Below are 24,646 nucleotides of genomic sequence, written 5' to 3' on the forward strand. Positions count from 1 at the left end.
ATGCTCCCTAAGTTTGTTGCATTTAAAAACTTACTAAGAATTGACTAGAGAACTATGCAGCAGTCATCCTTTGTTCAAATATGAACTATATTAAACGAATCTTTGAGAGAGAAAATATCAAAAACTGAATTGAGGTGAAAGGTGATATTATTCAACCCTAGGAAAGAACTGTTTACACCTCAGTTTATATGGGCAGTTACATAACTGTAACTGTTAACTAACTCTAGTCAGCTAATGAAACAGTTAACTAACTACGAAACTCACTATTCACTATAATTAAACCTTTATACAATAGCTAAGAAAAGAAAAATATCAATCGAATAATAAGTATACTCCATATATATATATATATATATATATATATATATATATATATTGAAAATTCAAAATATAGTATTCAATTTCATCAACTCATAGACCTTATACAAGTTCAAGCATTTGAAGCAGCTCATTTTCTAATTAGTGTACCAACGAAACATTTCATATTCCATAGTTTGTATTGTATGTGTTGCTTAATTTAACATGATGAATCAACTACGCATATAGTAGATACATAATGAATAGAACCAGAGCAGCAATATATTAAGTTTACTCTGTAAGAGCGGATAACGTAAGATTGTCGATTGTATTTGATAACATATTTGAATAGGTCTTACTTTTGGAGCCTTATAGAACAAGATAAATACTTTAACTAACAACAATTTTTTTGTCATTATAACTAGTTACACCAAAAGCTTAAGATGTTAGGTGAATAAGCATAAATGATTTTATATTACATCTCTAACATAACCCCTCATGTATAAGCCTTTCAGGCTTGAAGAGTAGATAATGCAAAGGCCTACCTACCTTATGTTGAAATTCAATGTTTTATTAAAGAAATGGAGCTACAAGGATCAAACACTAGACCACTTGGTCAGAGGTTTTGATACTATATTATGAACCATCTACCCAAAAGCTTAAGTTGTTAGATGAAGAAACGTGAATGATTTTGTATACATCTCTAGCAATTATTATGGTTCCTTTTTGCAACCTTTTTCTACTAATAACTTTTCTTTTATTAAAAAAACCAATGTATATACCTGCCTGGATGCATATCCGGTATTGAAACAGGACGAAGCTGATCACTTCTGATAATGAATTGTAATTATTGTGAATCCAAGGATAAATTGTCCATTCACCAACCGTTTGGGAACATAAATGTTCCATCAAGCAAATCATCACTTTGTGACTTCAAAACAAAGAAGTAATTGTTGTAACATTAACAAGATCAACATGAAAGAGATAAACCATAATCTTACTGGTTAAGAATAAATCTCGAGCATATCATCATGTAGTATGAAAATTCATTTCCCTGGCTAATAAACCTTGCATCATAATGACATGTCAATTATAATAGAAGTATACCAAACATAATTCCTATGTAATCTCGTTAATGTTTACGCATCTAAACATGAAATCTTTAGGGGTAGCTGACCAAGGCCAACACCAGGCACTAAACATGCAGGTGGACTGTTTAAGAAATTCCATGCTTTTGGGAAAAATAAATTGTGCAACCAATCTTCAACCCAACTAAGAAATTTTAGCCAGTATCAAGATGTTAAGGTCTACCTATCTTTATTGCAATTAGGGAATAGCATATTAAGCTCTTCAAGTATAAGGCTGTAGCACCAATCTCGCTTTCTTTTACCCTAATAAGATACATTTGCAAAAGCAAAAAAGTGGAAACAGAATCAAGTTTTTTATGATAACCAAAATTAAAATTTGTATTAAAAAAAATAAAATTAACATGCAATACCTCAGCTACCCAGTCCCTGACTATGTTCCTTATTAGACATCACACCTGAGGTAAAAGGCAATAACAAATAAATATAAGCAACAAAACCATATAAATGCCCCACTTCACCAGAATTTTCTTACCAAGAGAAAATTGAAAAATACAGAGCATAATACGAGGTTAAGTTAAATAGCAGTAATTCTTTCTCATGATAGAAGACAAATTTATGAAATATTGTAGCAAGCTACTCTCCTACTCTAAGCAACCAAACCATAGTTCAAGGTAGAAGTTTATTTTCTTTCTCATCTGCCTTAGATAAGTATAGATGCATCTTATAGTAAAAATGGTGTAGATAAGTATAGATGCATCTTAGAGTAAAACTTCAGAAAAAAAAAATCTTAGAGTAAAACTAATACTGCAAAACACAATCATTAATTCTATTAGAAAAAGAGAAGGTTATCTAAAATATGTTATGATGTTTGAAATTGATATATAATTAACTCATTAAACACATACTGTAAAGAGTTATTTATTTACAACTCAAATTTCCATCCAGAATAGTACATTATATCAAGATATGCTTTAATGAACCAAACATACATTATATTTATAAATAATTGTACCATGGTGCTAAAGTGCAGGAAGACATCACCAGCAGTAAAGTGAAGTTTTAGCTGTACTAAATTACTTTCAACTTTGAAGTGTATCAAGATTATTTTTTTCAAGATATATCATAGCAGTAACATCAACTAACCACAAGGAATTTGCACAACTTAAAACTAACTTAAATAGTGATTCTAAAATATGAAAATATTTACAATAATAAAACAGCCAAGGAAATACATTGCCATTGGAATCGGCAATAGGACTTCGATGATACTCACTAGTTTCTTTACGATGTATCAAGCTTGGAGAATGGCTCCCAGTAATTGACTAGTAGCGACCCTCTTTTCTTGTTATTAGTCATCCATCATCTTCTTTCATCCACAACAACCCCCAAAAGTGTAAAAGTTTATCATGACAATGAGAGGCTAACCCCCATTAGTTAGGGCCTGGCAGGCCTAAAAAGCCAACAGATGTATTGTAATGCTTCATATCTATCAATGCAATCAGGTGTTCTCTTTCCTATTATCCTTTCTTATTTTAATTTCATGTATCATTCATTCTTGCATCATCTTTAAGGGTTAGTCGTTCGGGAGAGGGTAATCCTTAATGGAAATGCAAGGAAGGTCTTACATGCATTAGTTTTAGGGGTTATTAATTGGGAAATAGTAATATCTAAAGAACTGATAAAGGACATCTCAACATTGCATTGCTAGGGATAGAGTGACTTTGTTGTGCCTCTGCATACATCTTTATACTTAATGTTGTTTATGATTTCATCTTTGCAAAGGGATTTGAGAGAGAATACATAAATTAGGCTCTTCATCATGAGGGATCCGGGTTGAGCATATTAATAGATGTGGGTAGGAAAAATTCATCAAATTGATAGAGAAAAATCTAAAATCATACATCTTAGGCAAATAAGGCATGCTAGGCCCCAATATAATTGCATTTTGATATCATCTTTTAATTATCTTTGTTTTCTTCTTGTTTATTATTCCATTTTTTTGCATTTAAATTATTGTTTATTTTTCTTGCTATCTTTCTTCTTGTTCTTTGTCGTACTCCAAATTTCGCATTTACAATTCTGTCTCTATTTTCTTCTCTTTCTTCTCATTGCATAATAATTGGGTTTGCATAACTTAAGTACAACCAAAGTCCCTGTGGATTTGATAATGCTACAAAAATCTCAATAGAATGCATTTGTGCTTGTGATCTGAATGCATCATTGGCACCTTCCACACAACAATGTTGATCAGATACAAAACATGTTATTTTCACAGGGTTGACTCACATGATCAAGCACAAATCCCTTCAGAAACTAAATGATCTTTTTGGGCCGATTCAGGATGTGGATCTTCACTAAAATCTATGTCTTGGCTCATGTCAAATGGAGGTTTGAATGCCTACAATGTTCATTATATCAAAATATCAAATATCAAATATTACATAATTAACCGCAACCACACTCTTGATTTGATCCTTAACCTTATCCTTTTGGTAATTCTCTAACTCCTCGTTTGAATCCATTGCCTCCAACTCCCTTGGTCCCAAAAAAACCACAAGTGAAGCAATCAAGAAACCCTTGGCTCTCCCCAGTGAGAAATTCTCCCCAAAAGCTGAACTTGATCACTAATATGCTTAGAACTCTTGGGAATTCCTCTGGCCACACCCAACACCTCATCCTTATCCGTGTCCTCCTTCAATTTCAAGAAGCTGACATGAACAACAAAACTTGACAATGTAATGAGGTCAGTGAGATCGTTGATGATGGGGAGCATGTTTCCCTTGATGATGCTGTCATGGCTAGGGTGTGCAAAATATGCTTTGAGATCATCCTTGGACTTGTAGAGGCTATGGAGCATCTAAGTGAAGCTTAGGGCGAAGGAGCGATTGTGAAGGAGTGGGCCCATGCTGAGGTGGAGGATTGAGTCCAGTGACACAATGGAGCCGAGTCCATTTACCATGTCACTCACCTTTGATGGCTCCGTCGACGAGAGATGGACCTTTAAGAGAGAGAGAGGGGGCGGGTTCTAGGCACGCAGGACTAAGATGAATTGAAATTATTATCAAAAACTCAATGTTTGATTTTAAAAATTGTTATTAAGGTATCTCAAACAACATCGATTTCAAATATAACCGATGTTAACTAAGCATGCACAACAATGGTGTTTAAAAAACCTATGTTAAATGAGTATTGACAAAATCAATTTTATTAAAATTGATGTTAAAATTCTAATATCAATATTGATTTTTTAAAAACTGATGTTAACAATGACGACATTTTATTTACAAACATGCCACCGTGCATTTTGTAAAGTCAATTTTCATCAAAATCGACGTTAGGTAGGAAATCATAAATCCTATTTTTGTAGTAGTGTGAGGTCCCTGATAAATGAATGTTTTTTGTTCAAACCCAACCACCACCCTTTGTCGTCCCCCTTCTTGGAATCCTTCTCGTCAGACTTTGATAACGTCCCATCGTCGGACTCCTTTAATGTTGAGTCCCATCACATGACGAAAGAAGAATATCAATATGTAATTTAGTCTTTAAAATACTTAAGATTTACAAATAATTATACCCATTTTTTAATACTATCTCTATCGTCTCAAATTGATTGATATTTAAGAATTTAAAAATTTATATTGACTAATTCTCTCAATTTTCAATAAAAACATCTATCCAATTTGATTCTCTAATAAATAATGTTGTATTGAAAAACTTAATAATACATTTATTGAAATTAAGAAAGAGAATAAGTATATTTTAGTAAAATTGTTCCCTAATAAATACCATTTTACATCTTGAAATACTTGTTTTCATAATTTGTGTGAAAACCCTTAAACATCAGTCATTTTGGGATGAAAGCATTAAGAAAAAAATGGTATATTTTGTTGGTCTTAATTATAAGAAACATATTACCACTTTAATGGCTAATTTTCTTTTCTATCATTAATTTATTCAGAAGTCAATTAATGATATATAACTCATTTCCAAAATAAAAGTTGATGCATTTAATGAGCTACTAACAATATAACTCATTCTCATTGGTTGAAAAAATATTCCTTCGATTGTGAATAGTGTCATTATATCTAACCATCACTTAAGCAAATTAATATTCTTAAGACACTACTAGAAAAACGCTTTTCTACAACAGTTATTTTGGACATTCTACATTGGTTTATTAATTGTTGTTATAGTCAACGTCGTAAAAAGTCTCTATTTTCTACGACGGTTCCCTAAATAACCGTCTTAGAAAAAGGTGCCCTTCAAAGATGGTTTTTAGCTGAAAACCATCTTAGAATGGTAGACTTTTTAAGACGGTTTTTCAGATAATCATCTTAAAATATATTTTTTAAAAGAAAATCAATAATATTAAGAATTCTAAGACGATTTTTTAGAAAACCACCTTAGAATGTAGACATTCTAAGATGATGTTTTACGGAACTGTCTTAGAATGTATTTTTTAAAAAATAAAAATAAAATATATTATTGATTCTAAGACGGTTTTTCGAGAAAACCGTCTTAGAATGTAGAGATTCTAAGACGATTTTTCAGAAAACCGTCTTAAAATGTATTTTTTTAAAAAAAGTATTGATGATTCTAAAACGGTTTTTCATATAACCGTCTTAGAATGTGTTTTTTTAAATAATTTAAAAAAACCATTACAAATGAATAAAAAATTAATCTTTGAGAAGAACATATAGCAAAATTAGAAGAACGAGAAGAATGGGATTTGTGTAGTCCTTGAAAAGTCACGTGAAAAAAAAACAACAATTCTAACTGTTGACAAAAGACTAATATCAAAGAAAGAAAGTTCATAAAATAGAAATTTAACCATGACGTTAAGTAAATGTTATGCATGAATCAAAGCATTAAAAAATAATAGAGTACATTAAACAAATATAGAGATCTCAAGATTATAGACTCTAGATGCATTAAACCAAAATGGTTGACTGGCAAGATTTTATATCATAAGAGTGATGGATAAGCCTGCTAAATTTATGTAGTATTAAATAGACTGATAGAGGAGATACTTAGTTCACAAATCAAGACGCATGCTTATTTTATATATATATTTTTATTGCTTATCCATTGTACTAAGGGACAATGTTTAGCAAAAACTTAATAAAGCTTTGTGTACACTCAAATTTTTCATCAAAAGTCACTTAGTGTTTTCTGTAGTTAAAAGTCATTAAGTATACAATTTACTAATTTTCTATCATGTGATAAAATATTGAATGCTTTTAAATAGCATAGGAACAAGGATTTCACCAATATCAACAGAAAATGCATCAAACAGCTAGAAAATGATCAAGAAAATTACTAAGTGGTCTGGGCAAGTCAACTGTATCCTGACTTTATCAATTAGCAAATTAGAGAACACCGCAAAAAGTAAAATACAATAGCTTTCACAATTTGTTTGAGTTTCTAAGGAAAAACCAATGATAAAATCTGAAGAATAATATATGATAGTTGTCTATACTACCATCATTACTTGCTGCGATTTGACTGAATTTTGATATTCATATCTTTATGTGCGGAATATGAAATTCGCAAGTTACAAGAACCTCCATGGGCTGGAAGCAGGTATCTACATGCCAAACCACAAGTGATTCAGCAAATTTATGATGAATCAAGCTATAACTAGAATTATAGACGAGGTTGAAGAATAAGGGAAATAATACAAAATGCACTACTTGCCTTGGTATGCTTCTTCCATCCAGCGCATCCCTAACTGAAGAAGTGGTCTCAGCATCAATGAACTGAATCAGAGCCTGCCATGGCATTAAACATTGTCAAAACATACAGAGTCAGGAAAACATTGGAAGTAGTGCATAACTATTTCACTTTTGGTTAGCTATTCAAAATGATACTTGCATAACCTTTTGTCCCTATTTCCACTTTCTAAATAGCCCAATGGGCTAAATTATTATTATTGAACTATATGATTATCTCGTAAACAAAATAAAATCATTATAAATAAATCTATCAAAATCATTAACCGGAATTGAATCCAATTTGATACAAAATAAAATAAAATGTTTAATAATAAATATTTTTTAATTCAATCTAATTAAATTTAATGGATTCATTTTTTTTTCCAGCATTGTTGATCCAAATTTGGACTTCTAATGAGTAATGACCTTGTTTACAAAAAAAAAAGTAATTGACATTGAAAAAATTTAAAATTTCAATTTTGATTATTTGGAAATTTGCAGTTGAAACAATAATCCTAGACTAATTGCAAATATAATGTTAGGTATTTATCAAAGTAAAGAATCAACTTAATTATAAGCTCTAAACTTCATCGTATTTGGTTATGCAGTCATACAAACATGACCCAAGAAATTCTGCAACCTCAGGATGTTTTACCTATAAAATAATGAGAAATAAGAAGAAATAATATAATCATTAGAATTTCAATTTTTCATTTGTTAAGAAGCAAGTAAAAAAATGATAAAAATGCATTCCCAATCTTAAGGGAATCACATTTAAATTGAGCATAGAGATTTGTTTCTATTCCATGACCCTGTCAAAACAAATAAGTCAGTGTTCAATATTTATGAAGCACCAATATCTGACAAGGTTGAGTGGATAAAGTGTATGCAGAGGCCTCATTGGAACAAGAGTTAAAGAAACTAAGAACCCAAAAATAGAGCTTACTAGTACTTGTTCAACGCAACTGTGGGAATATGCCGCTAACATAAAGCATATATAATGTGGAAGGAAGACCTTACCATCCCTTCTAACATGACAAGATCTACATCATTAGCAAGGTATGCAAGTTCTTGTGACACCCTTGTAAGATCAATAACATGGAATCCATTGAACAAAACAAGAAAGAAGCAAGTCAATGAACTGGCATCATAGGCCAACAACTACATAGAAACCATAACTTTCCTAATATAACAGAAAATATACTTCTTCTAAATTACTTACAGGTAAATCATTTCTGGAGTTGGCAATTAGAAGATTTGAAGTACTGACACCCGTGAGACGTCCTTCTTCATCCTTTAACTGACAATCAGCATGATAAAAGTTAGGAAAGAACTTTATGATGCCATAAATTGTTGGACTTAATTTTGTGATACCTTTGGTATAATTTCAATTAGGTCAGAGTAAGTCACATCATTGATGGAAGGTAAGTCATTAGCAGCCAATATAACTTGCACTCAGATCACATAAAATATGTTGAAGCAAGAAGCCATAAGAGCTACAAATGAAAAAAAATCAAACAAAAATTTCAAAATAGACTAATAATACTATTACATCTAAAACAAGGCAATCCTAAAAATGAATCATGTCATCCACCAAGAAAAGTTCAGTGGATCTAGTTAAAGCACTTACTATAAATTTACAAAATCTCCAGTTCCTCCACATTCCATATAATGCAAAATAAATTCCAAGTATTTCAATACATTATCGATCTACTGTGCTTAGTGATAAAAAGGATACCACTATCCTTTTTAAAACAAAAAATTAAGAAAGATGAACCACAAGTGACAGAATTTAGTTTTGGTAAAAGTTTTGAACTTCCAGACCAAAAAACACAAATGAAAGACAGGAAAAATGCTAGCAAACTTGACTCCCATGTCAAAGCAACTCCCTTACAAATGGCAAAATACCCAAAATGATATCTGCACCAGAGTTATCCACAAATATGATTACTTGCAAATGTAAAAGAATTGATTAGGACACTACCCCTACACAAAGTATGGAAGAAGACATAAAATGTATCATAGAATTTGTACATTTCTATAGCTATATGACACTTGCCTTCTTCCAGGACTTCTTGCTCCATGCCATTCTGAAAGTTTCAAGGTCATCATCAATAATCCAAGGTTGAGGGACAAGATTTTGACAAGTAATCGAAAAAGACACTCCATCCCTTGAGAAAACCTCTGCAAGCTTCAAGAAATTGAGGGAAGGAAAAGGTAACCCATCAACTACACCTAGTTATATAATCCTCCAAGCTCTAGCATGATTGTAATAAATTACAAAAATTGTCTTCTTCAATTAGTCAAATAAATTTAGTAATTAGTATAAAGTTAACTTTGAACTATATATGGTTCCCTACTCAAATTGTCAGCCTATGGTTGTGTAGATAGATGATAGATTAGAGGATGAGTAAATGCCACATACAACTAGCATAGTACTAGCAAATGCCATTTAAGGGTAGTGAAGGATCATCATATTCTAATCACACCATGTACTAAACTAAACAAGACAATGGGAAAGTGGAGCAATAAAGGATTGGTACAGTAATAAGGAACATTAATCAACTAAAACTAATCATTGCATGAACAAGTGGGCCAATTCAGTCTATTCCACGACTAACGATTTTAGTTATTTGCATGTAATGAATGAAGCTGAATCAGGTGCCAAGTCAAAGGCTGAGTGAGATGATTTGGTTGTGTCATGTGAGATAGGAGTTGCTAACTCATATAAGCTTGCTACAACTTAAAGCATCAGAAGGAAGATTTCTAACCAAAGGATTTAAGGCACAGGTGACCAATAGAAGGGTAAAAGAACCAAGCAAGAAAATGATGAGAACTCACCCCCTTTCCCTATCTGGATATTTTCCTCCTTCTCTATGATTTTTCTTTTTCCCTCTTCGGAACCTTTATTCAACATAAGTCATTCTTATGTAATTTGGTTACACTGTTATTGATATGTAAGTTTACAGCTACTATTCCTTGAGTATTAAATCAACTATGTATACGGTTTGGTTAATTTCTCAAATGAGTCTATTCACAGTTTGTGGGATTTATTATACCGAGAATCATTACCGCAGAAGTGACCAAAATTACATAAAGAAAATCATCTTACCTGTGTAGCACCAAGATCAAATATGTTCCCTACAAAAATTCCTCTAACTAAATTCTCCAGTCATTTCCCTTCATCTTCAATGGCATCATTAAGATGAACAACATTTTGAAATAGGGATATGGCATTTGCATTCTCTACATCTTGTTGCATTCAATAAGAGTGGAATTACAAATCTTGAGCAAAATAAAACAACATGGTCCATTGATACAATACCATCCATTGGGCCTTTAGCCAACATGCTATTAAATTTCACTATATTCTTCATGTCAGATGTTACATTATTTCAACCCCCTATATCAGATATAGACATACTTTTCTTCAACATTTTAACTGAATAGTATTAACTTTTAGCACAATTAATCTTACCTTTATTTTCTTGAAGATATCTCTGAATCCCTGTTCTCTAAGGACTTGCTCACGAAGTCTGGATAGAATCTAGAAGACCCACTCCCAGGAAAAAGATAGAAATAAAGGAAAATGAAAAGGGAGAAATTAGAGATGTACCAAAAATGATGCAGAAGGGGTAAAGTGTGTTGTTGAAACAAATTTGTATATAGCTAAAGAACATACAAGGATATCAAGAGGCATGTCTTGACTTGCAGGATCATTCTTGAAATCTTCAAGTATTCTAGCATACCTTTTTTGCAGGAAATGTATCAGCAAAAGATGCGATATTAATTCCACATGCCAAGCGACACCTCCGACTTCTTTAGATCTAGTGCTCATCATGTAGATCTGGTGGCTGAAAGAGCAGGTGCATACAATTCCCTTGGTTGCAACGTTCTTGTCGTCAAACAACATGGTAGTGAGGAGGGCGGAGAGCGCCCTCTTGGCGTGATGGACCTAGCCGTCATCGACGAGAGTTTGTTTGAGTGTCGTGACGAAAATCTCGGCGAGGCGCTAAAGATCCTTGACAGCGTCACGACGGAGGGTGTCGGCATTGTAGACCTCCACAACGCGGTTGAGAGAGAAGAGTGAGTGGAGTCCACGAAGGCTAGGGCTCGAGCTGAGCAGTCACAATAAAAATAAAAACTCACCTCATATAAAGACAATTTTTGAAAATGATTGTCTTTGAAATGTTCCTTCTATTTACTAATGTCGCAACCTACCCTTCGACGGGAGGGCGATGCAAAGGCTCACAGGTGTGTCTTCCAAGGGAGGAAAACGCGCAGAGTCGCCACCAACATTTTTTCATGGAAAACGTCGAAAAAACCGAAATGTGTGGTCTACGAACTTTAATCATGAAAGGTTCGAGAGTTGTTTTTACGCATGGGGAAGGTATTAGCACCCCACGCGTCCATCACAAGAGACAACTGCCTTCAATCAAGTGTGCAAATATGACTTCAAAACTACGTATTTTCCCCTTTTTAATGTTTTTATGTATTTTTTATCTTTTTGTGGTCGATAAAGGTGTTTCCCTTGCTCCTACGTATTTCTCAATTTGCGATGAAGAAATCAGACCTACGTAGTTCTTTGTACTAAACGTTGGTTAAGTTGTTTTTATCTTTTTTCGCAATATTGATTTTAACCGAACAAAAGTCGTTTAAGGCGTTGGACCATTTAACGATCTCTTGGTTCTTTTGAAAGGAGAGAAACGTTAAGGCATTTGGACCATTAACAATCTTTTGTTTTTTTTAGAAGGGGTGGTCGACAAAAGCGGGGCTTTTGTTCCTACGTATCCTCGATTTGTGGGGAAGAAATCGTACCTACGTAGTTCCTGCGTAAAGCGGTAAAGTTATGTGTTGATTTTATGCTTTTGAACGGTCCATGTTAACCGCTAAAAGCAAAGAGGACCGTTTAAGGCATTGGACCTTAAAACGGTTTTAAGTGACTTTTGCGGACAAAACTTGATTTGTGAGTTGATTTTAGCCTTAGTTTCACTTTGGTTATTAGTCAATTCATTCAAGAAAACTTTCAAAGAAAAATGTCTGATTGATTTTTTTGATTATTTTATTATTATTTTTTTAAGATATTTTGATTATTTTATTATTACTTTGCCTTTTTTTATTTAACGGAGGTTACAGCGTGAACAATCGATTAGATTTTGCTTTAACAGTGATTAAATGAGATTACAACACAAATGATCGGTTGAAATTTATTTTATCAATTATTAGGCGAGGTAACGGCTTAAATAAACGGTTAAAAGCTCGTTAAAAGTGGAAGAAAAGAAAACCGAAAGTGAACAAGATGAAGATGAAAGCAAACGAAACAAGAAATGAATTAAAAGCCTCGGATTCGAACACTTACCAATTGAAGACCGAAGAACGAATGAAGAACGGTGGAATATCTTCATGGAATCACCCACGGAAACATCTCGAAAGAGTTACGGAGGCACCTTGGCTTGGATTTTCTTCACGGAATCAAGTTTTTTCACTCAAAACACCTGAAATACACAACATAGGGGTCAGGGATGCTTTTTACACAACCCCCTTCCCCTATTTATAGGAGAAAAGGGGAGGAGGTTGCCCCTCAGCTCGCCTAGGTGAGCTCAGCTCGCCCAGGCGAGCAGGTGGCTTCCTTAGGAAGCTTCCTGATGCACCCCCCAAATTGCTAAGTTCAACCCCCCTTTTCGTACTTTATGAAAAAGTTACGGAAGCATATCAGACTTGATTTTCTTCTTTTTTCTCTTCCCTTTCACCAATCTTGAGTGAAATATGCTTACTTAGGGTTTCGAAAATGTTACGGAAGCATTACAAAAGCCTCCGAAACCATTTTCAACAAAGTGGGGGGAGGTTCTTGCCGCCCAGCTGGGCGAGCTGGTTGCTTACTCAGGAATATTCCTGATGCACCCCCCTTTTTCCGCTTTTTGTGTTTTTCACTGTTTTCTTTCCAAAACATCACGAAACTTGCAGCAATAGGCGTTAAGCTTTCCGAAGCGATCGATTGAGGTCCATATGCCAACAAACAATTGTCTCTGGACAAAATTAGGGCTTGACAATCCATTTACACCCCCTTCACTTTGCTAAATACACCTTTATTTTTGTGTTTTTGGCCTGTTTCTTTCCAAAACGTCACAGAACTTTACGGATTCCATGGTGATGGGTGTTAAATGTTTTGAAGTGGTCAAACAAGGTCTTCATACCGACAAACAATGGTCCCCGGATGAAATTAGGGTATGACAAATAAAATACCACCGCTTAAAAAATAACGATGGGTTTGAGAGGACCGTTGTTGAGCGTCAGTCGTTGAAACTACTTATTTTAGTAGTGAGAGTATTTTTGAAATAAAATTTGAATCTATGATGGTATTAATGAAAAATAACTAATTTAATCCCTTTGATCTTGATGATTAGTCATATGTTTTCTTATATATAAGACCAAAGGTAGTAATGAATTAGACAAAAATGTCCTTTTACATAATATACTTAATCATTGAGCATGTACTATAGAATTTGAGGCAGTAGCAATATTACTCATAAAGGGATCGGTTGAACCAGAAATATCTCTATGGGGCCTGAAATTCGACTCAATAAAGATAGGAATTGAAGGTCTAATATGCTCATGTAATTGCTACTGAGTAGAACTACTACTTCAAACATGGTTGGCCTCATTGTAGCCCATTCTTGAGTGCACAACAAAGCAATGTCTATAACTTTCTTCACTTCTACTGCATCATATTTATTAGGATCTAAGATTTTTTCCACTAACTCCAAGTGCATGCCTCTCTCATACAATTTCCATGCCTATTGTAGTCAAAACCAAGTAAAATGTTGCAAGAAAACAAAAAAAAAATGGTACATATTTATGGGAAATTCCTTACTCGTCGAAGAAGGTATTCATCTTCACCATCATCATCAACAACCTTCACATCAATACTCTTTGGACCACTAATGATTTCTAGGACTACAATTCCATAGTTGTATGTATCAGCCTTTTCTAATAATTGACCATGAAGTGCATATTCAGCCTTTTCTAACATTTATGTCACATATAAAATTAAGAAATTATGAGACTATTATGCATGTGAGGACAATATATTTTACTCTTAAAAGTTTTCAGGCTGAGTAGTTGGTATTTTATTTTAGCTTACATTGTCCCTCCAAATCTTGTGCTAAGATGAGATTGGTCTCCTGATAGAAACTTCACCAATCCAAAATCATAAATTTTTGGTTGAAGTTCTTCATCCAAGAGGATATCCACACTCTTAATATCTCTATGCATGATAGAAACATGAAACTCCACATGTAGATAGGCCAATCCCCTTGTTGTGTCCAAAATTATATCAAAGTGTTGTCTCCAATTGAGTGGACCTTTTCTTTTTTCCTGTTTCTCATGTTTATATGTTCAAAAATTTATAGGTAAAAAAATAGGGGTAATTAAAGAAAGGAAAAGTTACACAAAATGCTTATATTGGAAAGTAACATGTTAGTTACCAAATAAGAATTTGCCAAGGCTGTTGTTTGTCATGTATTTGTGAACAAGAATTTTGTCTTGGCCTTTACTACAATAACCAAGAAGTTGAACGAGGTTTCTGTGATGAACATTACTTATAAGCATTACTTTGCTTTCAAAATCGTCATCTATCTTGTTGGATTTTCTTGAAATTAAATTTTTTACTGCAACAATTTTCCCATTTTTCATCGTCCCCTATTCAATAGCATTAGAATTAAAAAATCTACTTGAAAGTGATTTATCTCTATCACTATATGTGTAGCTTACAAGTAATATTGCCTTCTTAGCTTATGGAGAGATCTTAGTTGACAACTTCACATTAGAAGCAATACTCTTATGCTATGTTTGGATGCTATGTTATCATTTTTGTAAAGCATTTTAATATACTAACTTGACAGAATTTCAAATTCTTAGCAAAAACAAAGGAATTAAAATTCCTCACTCTGTACAAAACATTGTACCTCACAATGCTCACTCTCTGTATCTCTCTCTCCCTCTCAACACACCTTGACGTGACGAGCTACCACCTCCATCGAAAAATATGTTTTTCTTTCTGTCCATTACAATCTTTTCTTCCTCTCACTCATAGGTCTCTCTCTCTCTCTCTCTCTCTCTCTCGTTCATCTCTGTTTTTTTCTTTTCTCAAGCTTATGTTTCTTTGATTTTGATTTCATTTTTTTAGCTACAAGGTTCACTTGATTTTATTGATTTATGTTTCGTTTTCTATTTCATTTATTTTGTTTCAATGATTTTTATATGTTGGTGGGTGTGGAATTGGATGGGTTTGGAGTTGAGATAAGTTGTGAGCAGCATATGTTTGTGAATATGCATCAAAGAGAAATAGAGATATAATCGATAGATTGGTTTAATTTAAATCACTTTGGTTTGATTTCAAGCATGCTAACGGTTTATCATTGTATTTTATGCTTCTTTGAAATTCATATTTCATTTCTACTATTGTTTGAATATGAAAGCCCAGGTGAGTTGTGTTACTTGTCTCTATTTGGTACCTTTAGACATGTCCTTTGCTATTTCTTATTGTATTGGAGCTTAAGCCAACATGTGGGTTGGTAAACGTGTTCATTGTTTTGTATTTGTGTGCCTTATTTACTTTAGTTGATCAAGCTGATCAGGAGAATTGCATACCTCTGATTTGTGCTTGTATTTGTGATCCATAATCTCTAATTTGAATAATCATTGTTAATGATTGTCTCAAATTTCTGCATCTCAATTATCCACTTATTTTTCCTATATGCATGTAGTATTACGAACAAGTACCTCCACTTTTTGTTTAAATATTTATTTTTCTGTATCCCAAAATGTCAATTTCTTTAAGGTATGTTCATGTTCCAAGTGTTTTGTTCTATTGTGAATAAAATAAGCTCAAGATGTTGTTCTAAACAATAAGTCTCCAGACTTCATTGCATTTTGGATGAAAAGTTTTGTCTTGATAATCTCCATCATGGCTAACAGTTTAGGGAGATTTTGGAGATAATACATGTAAAGGTTGATTTCTTTCAACAATTATGGTTGTATTATAAGAATATTGATTTGAGTATTATTTCGGCCCATTGCTCAGAATTTCCCTCTCTAAAGAAAAATATCCATGATCCATGTATAATATTTTGTTTATCAGTAGATCCATGTCTAATATGTTCATGTTGAAACTTTATTGTCAACTCCTAATATATAAACTGCTTGTGAATTCTGAATTTTAGACTTAGAACAAGGTTAAAGAAACTTTTCTTTCTCATGATATAGAATCTATGATTTAGAACAAAATTTTGGTCAAATTTATGATAAGTCTAAATTATTATTATCATTGACTTTGGTCAAAGTCCCATGTGGTGCTGCTACTGCTATATATTTGGCAAAGGCCATGGACATTGTGAGATAAATTCTATGAATGAGGTTTCTGCCCATTCTTAGTCTACCCTATTAGTTTCAATCTAGCAAAACCCAACTCAGTATGACTTCACATATCCAAGTCCTTCAGTAGGCCAAGGAGTCATATGAGGACTGCTAAAACGCATAAAACCTCTCTTTTAGTCTCTATGAAGGTTTTTATATCTTTAATAACAGAATCGGGAATAGACGGAAGACGAATGGGATAATCACATGCCTGAGCAATTACACTATCCTGGCTTTTCTTGGGTAACTTGGGCATGTCCTCATCCCTGGGACTGCATTTAAATTTACACTATATATTCCTTGTTTTGTATTTACATTACTTTGATTCAGTAAGACCTAGTCTTTTCAAAAGTTTTGTACTGGCAGAAGAAACCATGTTTTGGCTAGTTTTTTTTTTTGCTGTAGAAAACTCTATTTTAAGAGTGAAATCATAGGATCAATAAGGCAATAAGGCATTAGTTCCAAAATCAGAAGTGCCTTGTCATGAATGCCAATGAATCTAAATTACTCTCTAAGCTTTTTTCTGCATAAAATACAAATGTGGAGAAAGTCATGCATACTCTCATACGGTTAGACACTATAATAACAGTATCTCAAAACTAGTAGTACTCTCTCTCTCTCTCTCTCTCTCTCTCTCTTTTGTTTTAGTTTTTCGTTGTAATTGCCCACTGGCTTCTAATTAAAGTTGCAGATAAAATAAAATTGTTGGTGATCAATTGCCAATGATTATATGTACTGGAGTTTAGTTAGTATTTATTTATTTTATATGTACTGCAGTTTATTTAAAAATGAAAATTTGAATTTCATTGAAATTCAATTACTTTATCCAAACAAGGAAATGAAAATACAAGAAATTGAATTGCTTCATCCAAACAAAATGTTTACAAAATGAAAGGAATTTAAATCAAGGCAATTAAAATGTTGTGTATTTGAATTTCTTAGAAATTTTTAAATCCTTCATCCAAAGACAATGTTAGAGTCATTATTGAAATGTGAGGAACAACTCAAGTTATTACCTAGTATATAGCACCAAAGCCCCCTTCTACTAGCTTATTTTTCTCACTGAAATATTTAGTTGCAGCTTTCAAATCACTATACTTGTACATGGTTGCAATTTTCAAGTTAGTTGCTCCCAATAAGTTACATGCTAAGTAATATATAAGTTTGGTTTTCTTGATATATAAATGAAGAAATGAATCCATTTATGTTTAGGAGAACAATGATATATGTTTAGACATGGTAATTGGGTAATAGTTGGATGCAAAACATCACATAAAGACTTTCTAATTAAAATTCAGAGAAATAATTAAAGAAGGATCACAACAAGGACTTTACCTCCAACACCACCACCAAAAATTGTCCCTTTCTTGCTTGAACTTCCTCCTTCAAGGCAATAAAGAACTTGACACCAATTCTGAATGATGTGTCCATTCAAGATGTTGATATTATAGTACGACAAGTACTAGTAACACGTTTTCTAACATACTCTTCTTAATACATTTTTTATTATTCATTAGAATTTATTATAAACTACAAAAACATGGGTGTGATTTATTAAATAAGTACGCCTCATAATAAATAATGTGTTAGATAATTTGTTACTAGTATTTTTACTTATACAAAGAGATGGCACACTAGTAGGCCAAATTTTTCATTCAAGTCAACATCTATTAAATGAAGTTATGCCATTTGTACCTTGTTTTAAGAAGGGGCTGATATCAATGGTTTGGTTATCAGCAAAAAAGGGTGTCTCTGAGTGTCTAATAAATGTTGGATCAAGTGGCCTCAGAATAATTAAGAAGGGGGGTTGAATTAATTATTCCTAAACCTTTACTAATTAAAAATTTACTCTTCTAAGGCTTTTACTATGTTGTTAAGAGAATAAGGAGTAGAAGAGAAATTTAACCAAAAGTAAAATCGGAAATTAAAATGCACAGCGGAAAGTAAAAGAGTAGGGAAGAAGGAGACAAACACACAAGAGTTTTTATATTGGTTTGGCAACAACCCATGCCTACATCCACTCCCCAAGCAACCTGCGGTCCTTGAGATTTCTTTTCAACCTTGTAAAAATCCTTTTACAAGCAAAGATCCACAAGGGATGTACCCTCCCTTGTTCTCTTTGAACAACCCAGTGGATGTACCCTCCACTAGAACTGATCCACAAGAGATGTACCCTCTCTTGTTCTCAGTCAAACCCAAGTAGATGTACCCTCTACTTGTACCACAAAGGATGTATCCTCCAATGTGTTAAGACAAAGATCTCAGGCGGTTAAACCTTTGATACTTTGTGAATGGGGATACAAAAGAATTCTCAGGCGGTTAGTCCTTTGAAATCTTTTGTATAAGGGAAAGGGAAGAATCAAAAGAATTCTCATATTGTTTCGTTTTGAATTCTTTGACAAGGGAGAAGGGAGACACAAAAGAATTCAGGCGGTTAGTCCTTTGTTCTTTTGGAAAAGGGAGAAGAGAGACACAAAAATAATTTAGGCGGTTAGTCCTTGGCGAATTCTTTTTGGCAAAGGGAGAAGAGATGAAAAGAATGAATAGCACAAGTTTTCAAGGTTTAGAAAACCAAAAAACTTTGGAAAGCTTTTGGCACAAAGAAGAAGAAGAAGTTCAAAGAGATTCAAGGCTTGTAAAGGATTGTATTGAATTGTTAGAAAGATTTATTGAAAATGCAAAACAAAGCCTTGCTTTTATAGACTCTTCATGTCTGGTCAAGAGAACCATTTAGAAGAGTTACGACTTTTAGAAAAACTTAAAACCAATTTGAAAAAGTCAAAAACCATTTGAAGAGTTACATCTTTTGATTTATTTAGAAACAATCACTGGTAATCGATTACCAAATCAGTGTAATCGATTACACAAAGCTTTTATGTGAAAGGATGTGACTCTTCACATTTGAATTTGAATTTCAACGTTCAAAGGCATTGGTAATCGATTACCAAAACATTGTAATTGATTACAGCTTTTTGAAATCAATTGGAACGTTGTAAATTCATTTGAAAACTTTTTCAAATCCATTTTGCTACTGGTAATCGATTACAATAATCTGGTAATTGATTACCAGAGAGTAAAAACTCTTTGGTAAACATGTTTTGAGAAAAATCCATGTGCTACTCAGTTTTTGAAAAAACCTTTTCATACTTATCTTGATTAAGTCTTCTCTTGATTCTTGAATCTTGAGTCTTGAATCTTGATCTTGATTCTTGGAAGCTTGATCCTTGAATCTTGATTCTTGATTCTTGAAATCAACTTTCCTCTTGAATCTTGAAGTGTTCTTCAACTTTCCTCTTGAATCTTGAAGTGTTCTTGATTCTATCTTGAACATGTTGAACTCATTCTTTGATTGACCTTTGAGCTTTTTGTCATCACCTTTGTCATCATCTTTGTTATTAACAAAACATCTTTGAATCAATCTTGATTCATCATGAAGCTTTGCTTCTACAATCTCCCCCTTTTTTATGATGACAACTCTGAAATCAAGAAACACACACACACACACTTTTTCCTAGTCGATCACTCACATAAATTTCCATTCTCCCCCATTGTTTTTAAGTTTATGCTTCATTTAAAATTAAGTTAATTACTTGTGTGAGTTCTTGATTTATTCCCTATTTCTCTCCCCCTTTGGCATCAACAAAAGGCCAAAGTGCGTAACAAATTTGAAGCATACAAATATAACTAAGCATCCATACAACATTCATGGAAAAATATCAACCAAATCATGAAGCAAGAACCATGAAGCAACAATCATGAATAGATTAATTATAAAATTCACATAGTCAAATAACGTACTTAATATTTGTTCAAACATACCATGCAAATAAAGAAATAGTAAATTTTTCAAATATCATAATAATAAAGATTATTTGGATAAGTCACTGACATCTATTAGTCCTAATTCTCTTCTAATGTTGTAGAAGGTATCTTTACTTAGTGGTTTTGTAAAGATGTCTGCAAGTTGATTTTTAGTATCTACAAATTCTAACACAACATCACCTTTTAGAACATGATCTCTAATAAAATGATGTCTAATTTCTATATGTTTGGTTCTAGAGTGAAGAACTGGATTTTTAGATATGTTTATGGCACTTGTGTTATCACATTTTATGGGAATGTGATCTAATACTATTCCATAGTCAGATAGTTGTTGCTTCATCCACAGAATCTGTGCACAATAACTACCAGCAGAAATATATTTTGCTTCTGCTGTGGATAAAGCTACACTATTTTGTTTCTTGCTATTCCAAGAAACAAGTGCAAACCCTATGAATTGACATGTACCACTAGTACTTTTCCTATCTGTTTTTGATCCAGCAAAATCTGAATCTGAGTATCCTACTAGGTTGCATAAAGAATTCTTAGGGTACCATAATCCTAAACTAACTGTTCCTAATAGATATCTTATGATTCTTTTTACTGCCATTAAATGTGAAAACTTTGGATCTGATTGAAATCTTGCACACATGCATACACTAAACATAATATCTGGCCTACTTGCAGATAAGTAAAGTAGAGATCCAATCATACCTCTGTATTGCTTTGGATCAACCGGTTGACCGGATTCATCTTTGCCAAGATAACAACTTGTATTCATAGGAGTAGCCAAGTGTTTTGAGTTTTCCATTCCAAATCTCTTAATGAGTTCTTTGCAATAATTTTCTTGATTGACAAAGATCCCATCATTTGTTTGTTTGATTTGTAGTCCAAGAAAATAATTTAACTCACCCATCATGGACATCTCAAACTCACTTTGCATATCAATAGAAAACTCCTTGCACAAAGATTCATTAGTAGGTCCAAAAATTATATCGTCAACATAAATTTGTACCAACAGGATATCATTATCTTTCTTTTTTATGAATAAGGTGGTATCTACTTTCCCTCTAGTAAAATTCTTCTCTAATAGGAATTTACTTAGTCTTTCATACCAAGCCCTAGGTGCTTGTTTTAAACCATAAAGTGCCTTCTTTAATCTATAGACATGGTCTAGTTTTTGTGAGTCTTCAAACCCAGGAGGTTGTTCCACATATACCTCCTCCTGAATTAGACCATTTAAGAAAGCACTCTTGACATCCATTTGATATAATTTAAAGTTCATAACAGATGCATATGCTAATAACATCCTAATGTCTTCTAATCTAGCTACAGGTGCAAAAGTTTCTTCATAGTCTATACCTTTTTCTTGGTTATATCCTTTTGCTACAAGTCTAGCTTTATTCCTAATTACTATACCATTTTCATCCAATTTATTTCTAAATACCCACTTAGTTCCTATGATTGGATAATCTGAAGGTTTTTCTACTAATTCCCATACATCATTTCTTTCAAATTGATTTAATTCTTCTTGCATAGCTACTATCCAATGGTCATCTATAATAGCTTCTTTAAAGTTTTTAGGTTCTATTAATGAAACAAATGTCATATTATTGCATAAATCTTTAAGAGAGTGTCTAGTTGTTACCCCTTTTGAGATATCACCGATGATGTTGTCAATAGGATGATTTCTTGAAGTTTTGCATTGTTTGGGAAGATTATCATTTTCTTGTGTTGTGTCATCTTGATCATTCTTGTCTTCATCATCTCTCTTTCTTTTAAGATTTCTTTCTTCATTTTGAGTATCTTCCAAAGTATCTGCAATATCATCAACAAACTCCTTTCTCAGGGAGGTAATATTAGTTTCATCAAAAGCAGCATGTATTGATTCCTCAATTGTCATGGTTCTTTTGTTGTATATTCTAAATGCTTTACTATGTAAGGAATACCCAAGGAGGATACCCTCATCTGCCTTGGATTCAAACTTTCCTAGGCTTTCTTTACCATTGTTTAGAACAAAACATTTACATCCAAAAACATGTAAATGTGCAATGTTTGGTTTTCTATTGTTGAAAAGTTCATATGGGGTTTTCTTAAGAATGGGTCTGATTAAGGCTCTGTTCATAATATAACATGCGGTGTTAACTACTTCTGCCCAAAAGTATTTTGGAAGAGGTGTGTCATTTAAAAGAGTTCTAGCAATTTCTTCTAGGGCTCTATTTTTTCTTTCTACTACTCCATTTTGTTGGGGTGTCCTAGGTGCAGAGAAATTATGTTCTATGCCATATTCATCACAAAACATTTCAAAATCGTTGTTTTCAAATTCACCTCCATGATCACTTCTGATGGAGATAATTTTGAGATTCTTTTCGTTTTGAATGACTTTGGCAAGTCTTCTAAATGCATGAAATGCATCATTTTTATGCCTAAGAAATAAAGTCCAAGTATACCTAGAATAGTCATCAACAATTACTAATGCATAGTAACTTCCACCAAAACTCATGACCCTGGATGGTCCAAACAAATCTATGTGTAATAATTGCAATGGTTGAGTGGTGGAAACAATATTTTTATATTTAAAAGATACTTTTGTTTGTTTACCTTTTTGGCATGCATCACATAACTTATCTTTTTCAAATTTTAATTTAGGTAAACCAATGACTAGATCTTTTGAAATCAATCTATTTAGATGATCCATGTTAATATGAGCAATTCTCTTATGCCATAACCATGGATCACAATCTTTACTTAAAAAGCATCTATCATTTTCAGATTTTTGTTTTAAATCAATCATGTAAACATTATTTTCTCTAAAACCTATATGTTCAATATCTTTGTCATGCTCATGCTTAATAACACATTTTTCAGAATCAAAAGATACATTATATCCTCTATCACATAATTGACTAACACTTAATAAGCTATGCTTCAAACCTTCTACAAGCAACACATTTTCAATAGGAGTAGAAGAACTCGTACCTATTTTACCGACTCCAATAATTTTGCCTTTATTGTTGTCGCCATATGTAACGTGTCCACTTTTCTTGGGGGAAATAGTTGTGAATTTGGATACATCACCCGTCATGTGTTTGGAACATCCACTGTCTATGTACCACTTCTTCCTTACAGAATCTTCTTTGTTATTCTCATCAGATTTTGTCATGAGACACAAGTTGGCTTGGTCTTCATCATAATCTTGGAATAACCTATTCTTGAAAATACTTTTCAAAGGCAAAGAATCTAAAGAGGCCATAAATCTTGAAGTGGTTAGACTTTCTACAAGATACCTGCTCTGATACCACTTGTTGGATCAAGTGGCCTCAGAATAATTAAGAAGGGGGGTTGAATTAATTATTCCTAAACCTTTACTAATTAAAAATTTACTCTTCTAAGGCTTTTACTATGTTAAGAGAATAAGGAGTAGAAGAGAAACTTAACCAAAAGTAAAAGCGGAAATTAAAATGCACAACGAAAAGTAAAAGAGTAGGGAAGAAGGAGACAAATACACAAGAGTTTTTATACTGGTTTGGCAACAACCTGTGCCTACATCCAGTCCCCAAGCAACTTGCGGTCCTTGAGATTTCTTTTCAACCTTGTAAAAATCCTTTTACAAGCAAAGATCCACAAGGGATGTACCCTCCTTTGTTCTCTTTGAACAACCTAGTGGATGTACCCTCCACTAGAACTGATCCACAAGAGATGTACCCTCTCTTGTTCTCAGTCAAACCCTAGTAGATGTACCCTCTACTTGTACCACAAAGGATGTACCCTCCAATGTGTTAAGACAAAGATCTCAGGCAGTTAAACCTTTGATACTATGTGAATGGGGATACAAAAGAATTCTCAGGCGGTTAGTCCTTTGAAATGTTTTGTATAAGGGAAAGGGAAGAATCAAAAGAATTCTCAGACTGTGTCGTTTTGAATACTTTGACAAGGGAGAAGGGAGACACAAAAGAATTCAGGCGGTTTGTCCTTTGTTCTTTTGGAAAAGGGAGAAGAGAGACACAAAAAGAATTCAGGTGGTTAGTCCTTGGCGAAGAATTCAGGCGGTTAGTCCTTGGCGAATTCTTTTTGGCAAAGGGAGAAGAGATGAAAAGAATGAATAGCACAAGTTTTCATGGTTTAGAACACCAGAAAACTTTGGAAAGCTTTTGGCACAAAGAAGAAGAAGAAGTTCAAAGAGATTCAAGGCTTGTAAAGGATTGTATTGAATTGTTAGAAAGATTTATTGAAAATGCAAAACAAAGCCTTGCTTTTATAGACTCTTCATGTCTGGTCAAGAGAACCATTTAGAAGAGTTATGACTTTTAGAAA

General features: G+C 33.2%; 3 pseudogenes; all 3 read right to left on the minus strand.

The window, feature by feature from the left end:
- Positions 1-3,808: 3,808 nt before the first annotated feature.
- On the minus strand, positions 3,809-7,261 carry LOC100795304 (stress-response A/B barrel domain-containing protein UP3-like; annotated as a pseudogene).
- Positions 7,137-11,200, minus strand: LOC100795834 (damage-control phosphatase At2g17340-like; annotated as a pseudogene).
- Positions 11,201-13,579: 2,379 nt separating this feature from the next.
- Positions 13,580-17,894, minus strand: LOC100796887 (cold-responsive protein kinase 1-like; annotated as a pseudogene).
- Positions 17,895-24,646: the final 6,752 nt, after the last annotated feature.

Source organism: Glycine max, chromosome 11, assembly GCF_000004515.6.
Source record: "Glycine max cultivar Williams 82 chromosome 11, Glycine_max_v4.0, whole genome shotgun sequence".
In the NCBI taxonomy this organism is placed as follows: domain Eukaryota; kingdom Viridiplantae; phylum Streptophyta; class Magnoliopsida; order Fabales; family Fabaceae; genus Glycine; species Glycine max.